The sequence below is a fragment of the Maniola hyperantus genome, chromosome 8 (genome assembly GCF_902806685.2).
Source record: "Maniola hyperantus chromosome 8, iAphHyp1.2, whole genome shotgun sequence".
Lineage (NCBI taxonomy): Eukaryota > Metazoa > Arthropoda > Insecta > Lepidoptera > Nymphalidae > Maniola > Maniola hyperantus.
The window spans coordinates 15,488,614-15,497,550 of record NC_048543.1 but is presented as its reverse complement, the minus strand read 5'-3'; positions in this window follow the sequence as shown (position 1 = coordinate 15,497,550).

The window sequence follows — 8,937 nt, the reverse complement described above, 5'->3', positions numbered from 1 at the left end:
TCTGTGTATAAGTTTCTGTTTTCCGGCCCAAAATTCGATAAAAAGTGCTATAAGTATCCTACATTAACAACTAAATTAGTGCTGAGTATCAAAAGTACTATAATTACAGTGTTTAAATTGCAAATAATACAGTACCTAAAATTGAGTTATTATACCTAACCTTAAAAATACAAATATTATCAGTGTGTACCTAATCTAAAAGTAACTATTTATTTGAGTAATATTAAAGGATCAGAGATCAACCTGACCTGAATTAGCATCATCATTCAAGGACCTGATTACTCTTAGCTTAAACGCTGTCAAAATGAATAAAAATTAAACGAGTTTAAAAGGCATAGAGGAATAGTGTGTTCTGCCAAGCTAGTAATGCTAGTTATAATAGACATATTACAAAGTACATATACATCTATTATAACATTCAACTAAGTAGAACAGCATCTATCAAAATTGGTAGAAAGAACAGCCTGTAAGAAAAATGGATGAACTCACAGCTATAATGAAAAATTTACAACAGAAATTTGATATTCAGACAAACGAATTACGAGAGCTAAGACAGACTATACCAGAAATCATAACTAAAAATATAAATGAAAATTTTACAAAACTTGAATCAAAATACAATGAATTAGAAAAAACCGTAGAACAACAGGGGCGGCGTATACAACAACTGGAAAGATCAACCCGAAAGAAAAATATCATTTTCTTTGGAATAGAGGAATCTGAAAGTAATTACTATGAATTACAGAATAAAGTGATAGATATAATAAATCAGAAAATGAAAATTAAATGTAGTGAGGACAATATTGAAAATGTTAGACGTCTGGGGAGGAAAACTGGAAAATTACGGCCTGTTGTTACCACTTTAAATACAATGGGGCTAAAAATTAAGCTTTTAAAAAACAAGAAAAATCTGGTTGGTTCACCATATTATTTACAAGAGGATTTCCCACCAGAAGTTTTGGAAGAGCGTAAGAAATTGAAAGAACAACTACAAGAACAAAGGAACATGGGAAAGAAAGCCATTTTAAAATATAATAAATTGATAATAATACCAGATCAAACACAAAAGGATCAAGAAAAAAACCAAGACCCCGGAAACCGTAATAAGAGAACCTTATCAGAGTCACCAGAATGTTCGGGGAGTACAGGATCATTAAGGAAGAAAAATTCGAAAAAATCATTTCTAACTAGCAACAGCTCCAGCATCCAAAGATACATGACTAAAAATCCAATTATTATAGAAAACATAAAAAATTATACAAATACCAATGACTCTCCAGTACACAATACCACAACCTCACCACAAAATAATATTTGACAACCAAACGTGACCTCTCCACCGCAGCCCCCAATACGGCCGGTCCCCGTGGGGGTAAGTGACCACAACCCTCCATTACAAAAACTCCACATTTGTACATATAACGTCAGATCTCTCCTATCAGATGAAAGATTACTAGAACTCAAAGAAGCAATGTCAATAATTAATTATGATATAATTGGACTTTCCGAAATCAGAAGGACAGGATATTCTATTACAGAGGATAACGAACATGTATTCTGCTATTATGGTGAAACAAAAGGTCTATATGGCGTAGGATTCCTCATAAAGAAAGAATGGAAAGATACTATTGAGAGCTTCATTGCAATATCGGAAAGAATATGTATACTGAATCTAAAATTTAACACTTTGTCACTTTCTATTATTCAGGTGTATGCACCTACTATTGACTCAAAGGAAGATGAAATGAATAACTTCTATGATCAGCTCCAAAATGCTATTGATAAATCATACCATAAATATATCTTATTGGGTGACTTCAATGCCCGCATAGGACAGAGGCGCCCGGAAGAGAATACTATTTTAGGACCCTACTGTTATGGAAAAAGGGACAAAAGAGGTGAAAGGCTACTACAATTTGCTTTTGAAAATAACCTTGTAATAATCAATAGTATTTTCAAAAAAAAGTTAAATACCTTATGGACATGGCTTTCACCAAATAAAACAAAAAGTCAAATTGACTATGTCTTATCAAATGTAAAAGAAAAAATTTCTAACATAGAAATAATTAATCAGTTATCCTTTCCCAGTGACCATAGACTCATTAGATGCACTTTCATATTGTCAAACACTAAAAAAAGTAGAACGAAATATAGAAAACAAAACATAAAAATTACAACAAAAAGTGATGAATCTGTCTTCGTAGAGGCTCTCAAAATAAACACAGAATGTATAAGTTTGGAAGACGATGAAGATGTAGAATCGTATTACTCAAAAATTAAGCAAGCAATAATTTTAAGCTTAAACTCTATCCAAAATGTAAAAAGCCTTAAAGAAAGTATAATCTCAGTAGAAACAAAAAACTTAATGAAAAGAAGAAATGAACTGCAACATAAAAAATCACTTACTAAAGAAGAAAAGCAAGAACTTAGTGGATTATATAAAAATATTTTTAAACGTATTAAGAAGGAATATCAAGAACACAGATGGAATACAATCGAGAAACATTTAATCTCTTCAGGAAGCACGAAGAAGAGCTCCAAAGAGCTCAACACTGGTAAAAAGTGGATACCATGCTTAAATGATAACTCGACCAATACAAAAACTTTCTCTAGATCAGAAATAATAAATATAGCAACAAATTTCTATAAAAACCTATATGCTCGACAGTATATTGAACCAATAGACAAAATACCTGTCTTAAATTCTACTACGTTGGACAGATTCACCACTGTAGAAATTATGAAAAAAATAGTCAGTTTAAAGAATGATAAAAGTAACGGACCAGACGGCATACCTAACGAAGCAATAAAAGCAGGAAAAACTTTACTGACACCTCATTTGACTATCCTTTTTAATAAAATTTTAGACAATGGAAAAATACCCAAAGAATGGGCAGAGTCAGATATTATATTATTATACAAAAAAGGAAATCCAGCAGATATTTCAAACTACAGACCCATCAGTTTGCAACCAAACTTGTATAAACTGTTTGCATCTTGCCTGGAAGATAGTATTAAATTATTTACAGAAGAACACCAGCCAGTAGAACAAGCAGGATTTAGGAAAGGTTTCTCAACTATAGACCATATATATGTTCTAGAACAAGTAATAGAGAAGTATGAAGAATATAGACGCCCACTTTACTTGGCATTTATTGATTATGCCAAGGCATTTGACTCTATATCTCATAATAGTATGTGGAAAGCTCTACAAGAATGCAATGTTCCCAATGATGCTATTGAAGTAATAAAAAATATATATAATAACAGTGTAAGTAAAGTGAAACTGGACAAAAAAGGTAAAAAAATAAATATATGTAGAGGTGTAAGACAGGGCGACCCACTCTCACCTAGAATCTTTATAACTGTACTTCAAAACATCATGAAAGACTTGAATTGGTCCAAGAAAGGTATTAACATAAATGGTAGCTTCCTAAGCAACCTCAGATTTGCTGATGACATTGTTTTATTCGCTGAGACAGCATCACAGCTAGAGTCAATGATAAACGATTTGTATTCTGCTAGTAAAAAGATTGGCTTAGAATTAAACACCTTAAAAACAAAAGTCATGACAAACAATTCCAATAAACCGATACAAATCAACAATGAAACTCTAGAATATGTAACCGAATATATTTATCTGGGAAAACAAATATCATTCAAAAAATCTAGACATCGCGATGAAATTGACCGACGTGTGACCATGACCTGGAACAAGTTCTGGAGCTATAAAGAAACATTAAAATCAAACCTTCCCATAAAACTGAAAAAGAAAATTCTTGACATGTGTATCTTGCCTTGTCTCACATATGCGTGTCAAACCTGGGTCTTTAACAACTACACTAAAAATAAGATACTAACATGCCAAAGAGCTATGGAGCGAAGTATACTAAACATAAAGCGCTTAGATAAACAAAGAAGTACGGATATAAGAAGAAAAACAAATGTTGTGGATGCTTTAAAACATAGTAAAAGACTAAAATGGGCATGGGCAGGTCATATCGCGAGAATGGATACGCAAAAATGGACAAAGAAATTGTCTGCCTGGTCTGGCCCCCGGGGAAAAAGAAAAAGAGGCAGACCGCTGGAACGTTGGGCAGATGAAATAGCTAGCATAGCGGGAGAAAATTGGGTCAATAAAGCTATAGACAGAAAATTGTGGAAAAAAATGGAGGAGGCCTACACTCATAGAGAGGTCCTTAATTAAAAAAAAAAAAAAAAAAAAAAAAACTTAATACATAATATTATAAATAATACATATAAATAATAACAAACTATAGACATAAATGAAAGTGTGTGTTAATAAGTGTAAGAAACATTATTAAGGAACAAAAAGGCTATAATAAATAAATAACGTCCGTGATATATCTCTATGGATTTAATGATTTAAGGGGACTCGGTTCGGTGCTTTCTTCATACAAACGTAGGAGGGAAATTACAACAATATTCGATATTGTACGCACAAAACTAAGAATTATATCAATTTATCTCGTCATTATCTAGGTTTATTGATACATAAAACATTGAAAAAAATATTGATTTAAAAGTTAAAAGATTCCTATTTTAACACTAAGTTAATGACAACTTTGGGCGTCATAATAAATAATAAATAATAAATAAGAAAATTATTATTATTATTTAAATAATAATAATATAATTAATAATAATAATAATGGGCCTAATAAATAAGATTAGGGATATGAAAATTCTAAAACAATTATCATTATATGTAGTTTTTTTATTTATTAGTTGAAATAACTTTACTTTGCAAACATAAATTCAGCAGTTTTTTCTCAAAAATACTTTTCCTAAACCCTTTTCGCGCGCTTGATTTCGGTGAAAATCATCGCGCCTCTCAACTTTCTCATACAATGTCAAGTGAAAAGCAAACATGTTACCCACGTGCGCTGCCAATTTCGGTCGAGCGTCCTGCGTCACCTTAACTGTATATTTTACTCTGAAAAAGCTCTTGAAGAAGAATAAACAAATCGTACCTATAAGTATTATTTTTAAAGGGTTGATGTGGTATTTTAATTTAGGGCTCTTGTTTATTTACGAAGTGCTTCTGTGATTGGACGCTTCCCCAGGGCTCTTAGGGCTTCATCTTGTTTGTTTCGAGCCATCACTGGGGCTTCCATAGTTAGCAATGTTGTGATTAGATGGGGGCGACTTACATTACAGACACACATTGGGGCCGATTCTCTTGTACACAATCTCTAAACTTAACTAAATTAACAGGTCTAAATCTAGTGCCATCCTATTCCGCGAGCAACATTATGAAAGGGATAGTAATAGATTTAGAGGTGTCATTTTAGTTTAGTTTAGAGATTGTGTACAACGGAATTAGCCACATTGATTGAATATGGACATCTATAAATGTTTGTGTTCGCGCATCGTTCATTTGATCGGGTTGAAACTTTGTAAGTTGTTGTTGGCACTTGCGGCAAAGTTTGTGATATTCTAGGTTAGGTACCATTAACGCACAATACCTAACCTAGCCACTTACTTTCACATTATACTACTATATTAGGTGATGCCCTCGACTTCGTCCGGTAATAAGTTTCGGTTTTTATAAATCCTCTGCAAACTCTTTGATTTTCCGGGATAAAATCGCATGGGCCGTGAAAAGCTAGCAGACATACAGACAGACAGACAAACACACTTTCGCATTTATTATATTAGTATGGATAGTATTAGATTATTAGTATTAGTAGATTAGTCAAGTAGTAAATATAGATGGTAAATTATTATAGGTACCTAAGTCAATAGAGAGTCAATTGCGTGTAACAGCGCGCCCCGCAGTGCGCGCGGCGTGCGTCGCGAGTCGCGCGCATTGCGTCGCTCGCTGGCGTAGCGCGCGCGATACCAGAGGAGGGTAGGTATACCGCCTCGAATCAGTGGGGGGTTTGTTTGGCAAGTACGATTTAGGGCCAAAGCTAGAGCAATCTAGCTATAGAGCCTCAATAGCTATCAACGGTTGAGGCGCGGACCTCCCATGAGTCCTCTCTTCTAGCATCGTGGGACCCCAGCGTCTGTCTTTTTCGAACTATGTGCTCTGCCCTGATCTGTCAAACCATTAAACATCATGGAATTAGAAACTACCTTCTTCGTAGGCAAATTTATTTGCTTAGCATTTAACATATTTACATTTATAACATTATTTAAAAAAAAAACAAACGGAAATCTTTTAGTACAAAGTTTGAATAGCACATCCATAAGACCTTAAAGTACCTACCTCCTATGTAACATGTAGGCATTGTATTTCCTTACTTTACTTCGTAAAATTACAACCACTTTGAAAACGGGACGACTAAGCTCAAACCAAGTAGCGTCTCGTCTTCAGAGTTAAGTAGCCCCGGTACCTCCTGTTGTTGAAATATTGATTAATATTGTCGCCATCTTGGATTGGCCCTCGAGCGGAAGCGCCGGAAGTATCCAAGCAGCGCCCTCTGTATCACTTCCCGGTTTAGATACTTTTTGTTGCCTTTGTTACCGAGAGATCCGAGTGGAGCACTCTTGTGAAACCTTTTTTTATTATTATGTATTTTTTATTAGGTTCAAATTTTATTAATCGTGGCTTTACGAGGATATTGTGATTCATCTTTACCTGAATGATCTATGTTTAGGATTGAAGCAGGAAAACCGAGATTTTGAATATAGGGATGTTGCGGGTTGCCTTCAAAAATAAATTATACTTCCTAGTGATTTATTTAAAGAAAGTCACTGAAAATACGTAAAATCGATGTCCTTTACTAAGTAGTTTTACGTTTTATAAAAAAGCTCGTCAAATGTTTGAGTAATATGATGTCATCAGTAAGTCAGTATTTCATACTTACTCCACCTCCCAAACTAAGTAGGTAGGTATGTAGGTAGTAAACACACGTTTTTGAAGTTTAGTATCTGTTGCAAAAGCAAAAGTTGATGATTTGACTAGTTTAAGGCAATAGGTATCTACCTATCCTTATAGAAAAAATATAGAATATAGAAAAAATTATGTTTTTTTCATTAGGTATTTAAAAATGTAAAAATATTAATAGTCGGAGAAAACCCTATATCAAACACCTACCTATAAAAACCGGCCAAGTGCGAATCAGACTCGCTGTCTAAAAAGTGGCTGTGACATACCTACATCCAGACAGACAGACAGACAGACATGACAAATCTATAAGGGTTCCGTTTTTTGCCATTCGGCTACGGAACCCTAAAAACAGCTACCTTATTGTTAATTAATTATTAGTTAGTATTAATTATTCTAATAGTTGAAAGGAAAATTTACCTAGGATTACTAGCTTATACCTACTTCGTCCGCGTGGACTACACGAATTTCCTATCCCACAGCCCTATCCCTGAGGTGTTGAATTTCCAAAAAAAAATTCTTAGCGAATGATTCTTAAAATTATAGAGCCTCAATAGCTCAACCGGTATAGGAGTGGACTGAAAACCGAATAGGTCGACGGTTCAAATCCCGCCCGTTGCACTATTGTCGTACCTACTCCTAGCACAAGCCTGACGCTTAATTGGAGAGGAAAGGGGAATATTAGTCATTTAATATGGCTAATATTCTTTAAAAAAAAAAAAAAATGCCTATGTTATAATAGCTATCTGGCATCTGCATGCCAAATTTCAGCCCGATCCGTCCAATAGTTTGAGCTGTGCGTTGATAGATCAATCAGTCAGTCAGTCACCTTTTTCTTTTATAGGTAGGTAGATTTAGATTTTCCTCTTAATCAAAACTATGAAAAATCATTCTTAACTACCTAAATAAATATATATTCCATTTGATTTATAAAGGTGCGTGCTATATTCAAACAATAGAAAATATTTAAAGGCACACAGAGAACTTGTGCTCGCTCAATTGAGCAACGTTTCAGAACGAAAGAAAAACAATGGCGCCCTCCAGGCCTCTATAGAAACGAATTCATTTGTGGGCACGAATTACTGGCCCTTTCGCTAATTGAGGGCCCTTGCCCGACACAAATAGAAATAACCTCTTATTTTATTTGCTACCTACCTACTTGTTTAGGATATAAAAAAACAGGTCAAGTACGTTTCAGACTCGCACACGAAGGGTTCCGTACCATCGTACAAGAAACAACACTTGATATTTCTTTAGTGACGCCGCAACATTACTTGCCGCAGCCGAGTTTCTTACTGGTTCTTCTCGGTAGGAACGGCATTCCGAACCAGTGGTTAAATATTCTGACGATTCAAAGCACTTGTAAAAGTTCATTTGAATAAAAAATAAATATTCTAATTTATTTCAACAGATGCCGTGCCATGCGAGGTAAATTCAACTTAGTGTTACGGAACCCTAAAATAGCTTTTTAATATACAATGTACTGTAATGTAACAGTTTTTCATTGTATCAGGTAAGCTGTTCAGAAACCAGGCCTTACGGCTTACACAATAAGTGCTATAATAATTTTACAAAAAGCCTTATATTGTTGAAATATTAACTTAGGTAGGAACGTATAAAACTGGAGTGGCTGTTGAAAAGTGAAGAGATTCGACGCGCAGCTGGTTCTCCGGTACAAACTGTATATTCAAGTGTTGCCGATATTAATATGGGATCACTAAAAGCAAGGAGACGAGTTGTTCTAATACCTACATCATCATCATCATGATCAACCCATCACCGGCTCACTACAAAGCACGTGTCTCCTCTCAGAGTGAGAAGGGTTTAAGCCATAGTCTACCACGCTGGCCATGTGCGGATTGGTAGACTTCACACACCTTCGAGAACATTATGGAGAACTCTCAGGCATGCAGGTTTCCTCGCGATGTTTTCCTTCACCGTTAAAGCAAGTGATATTTAATTACTTAAAACGCACATAATATAACTCTCAAAAGTTAGAGGTGCGAACCCCCGACCTTCGATTAGAAGGCGGACGTCCTAACCACTAGGCTATCGCAGCTTTTATACGCAAATAGAGCATA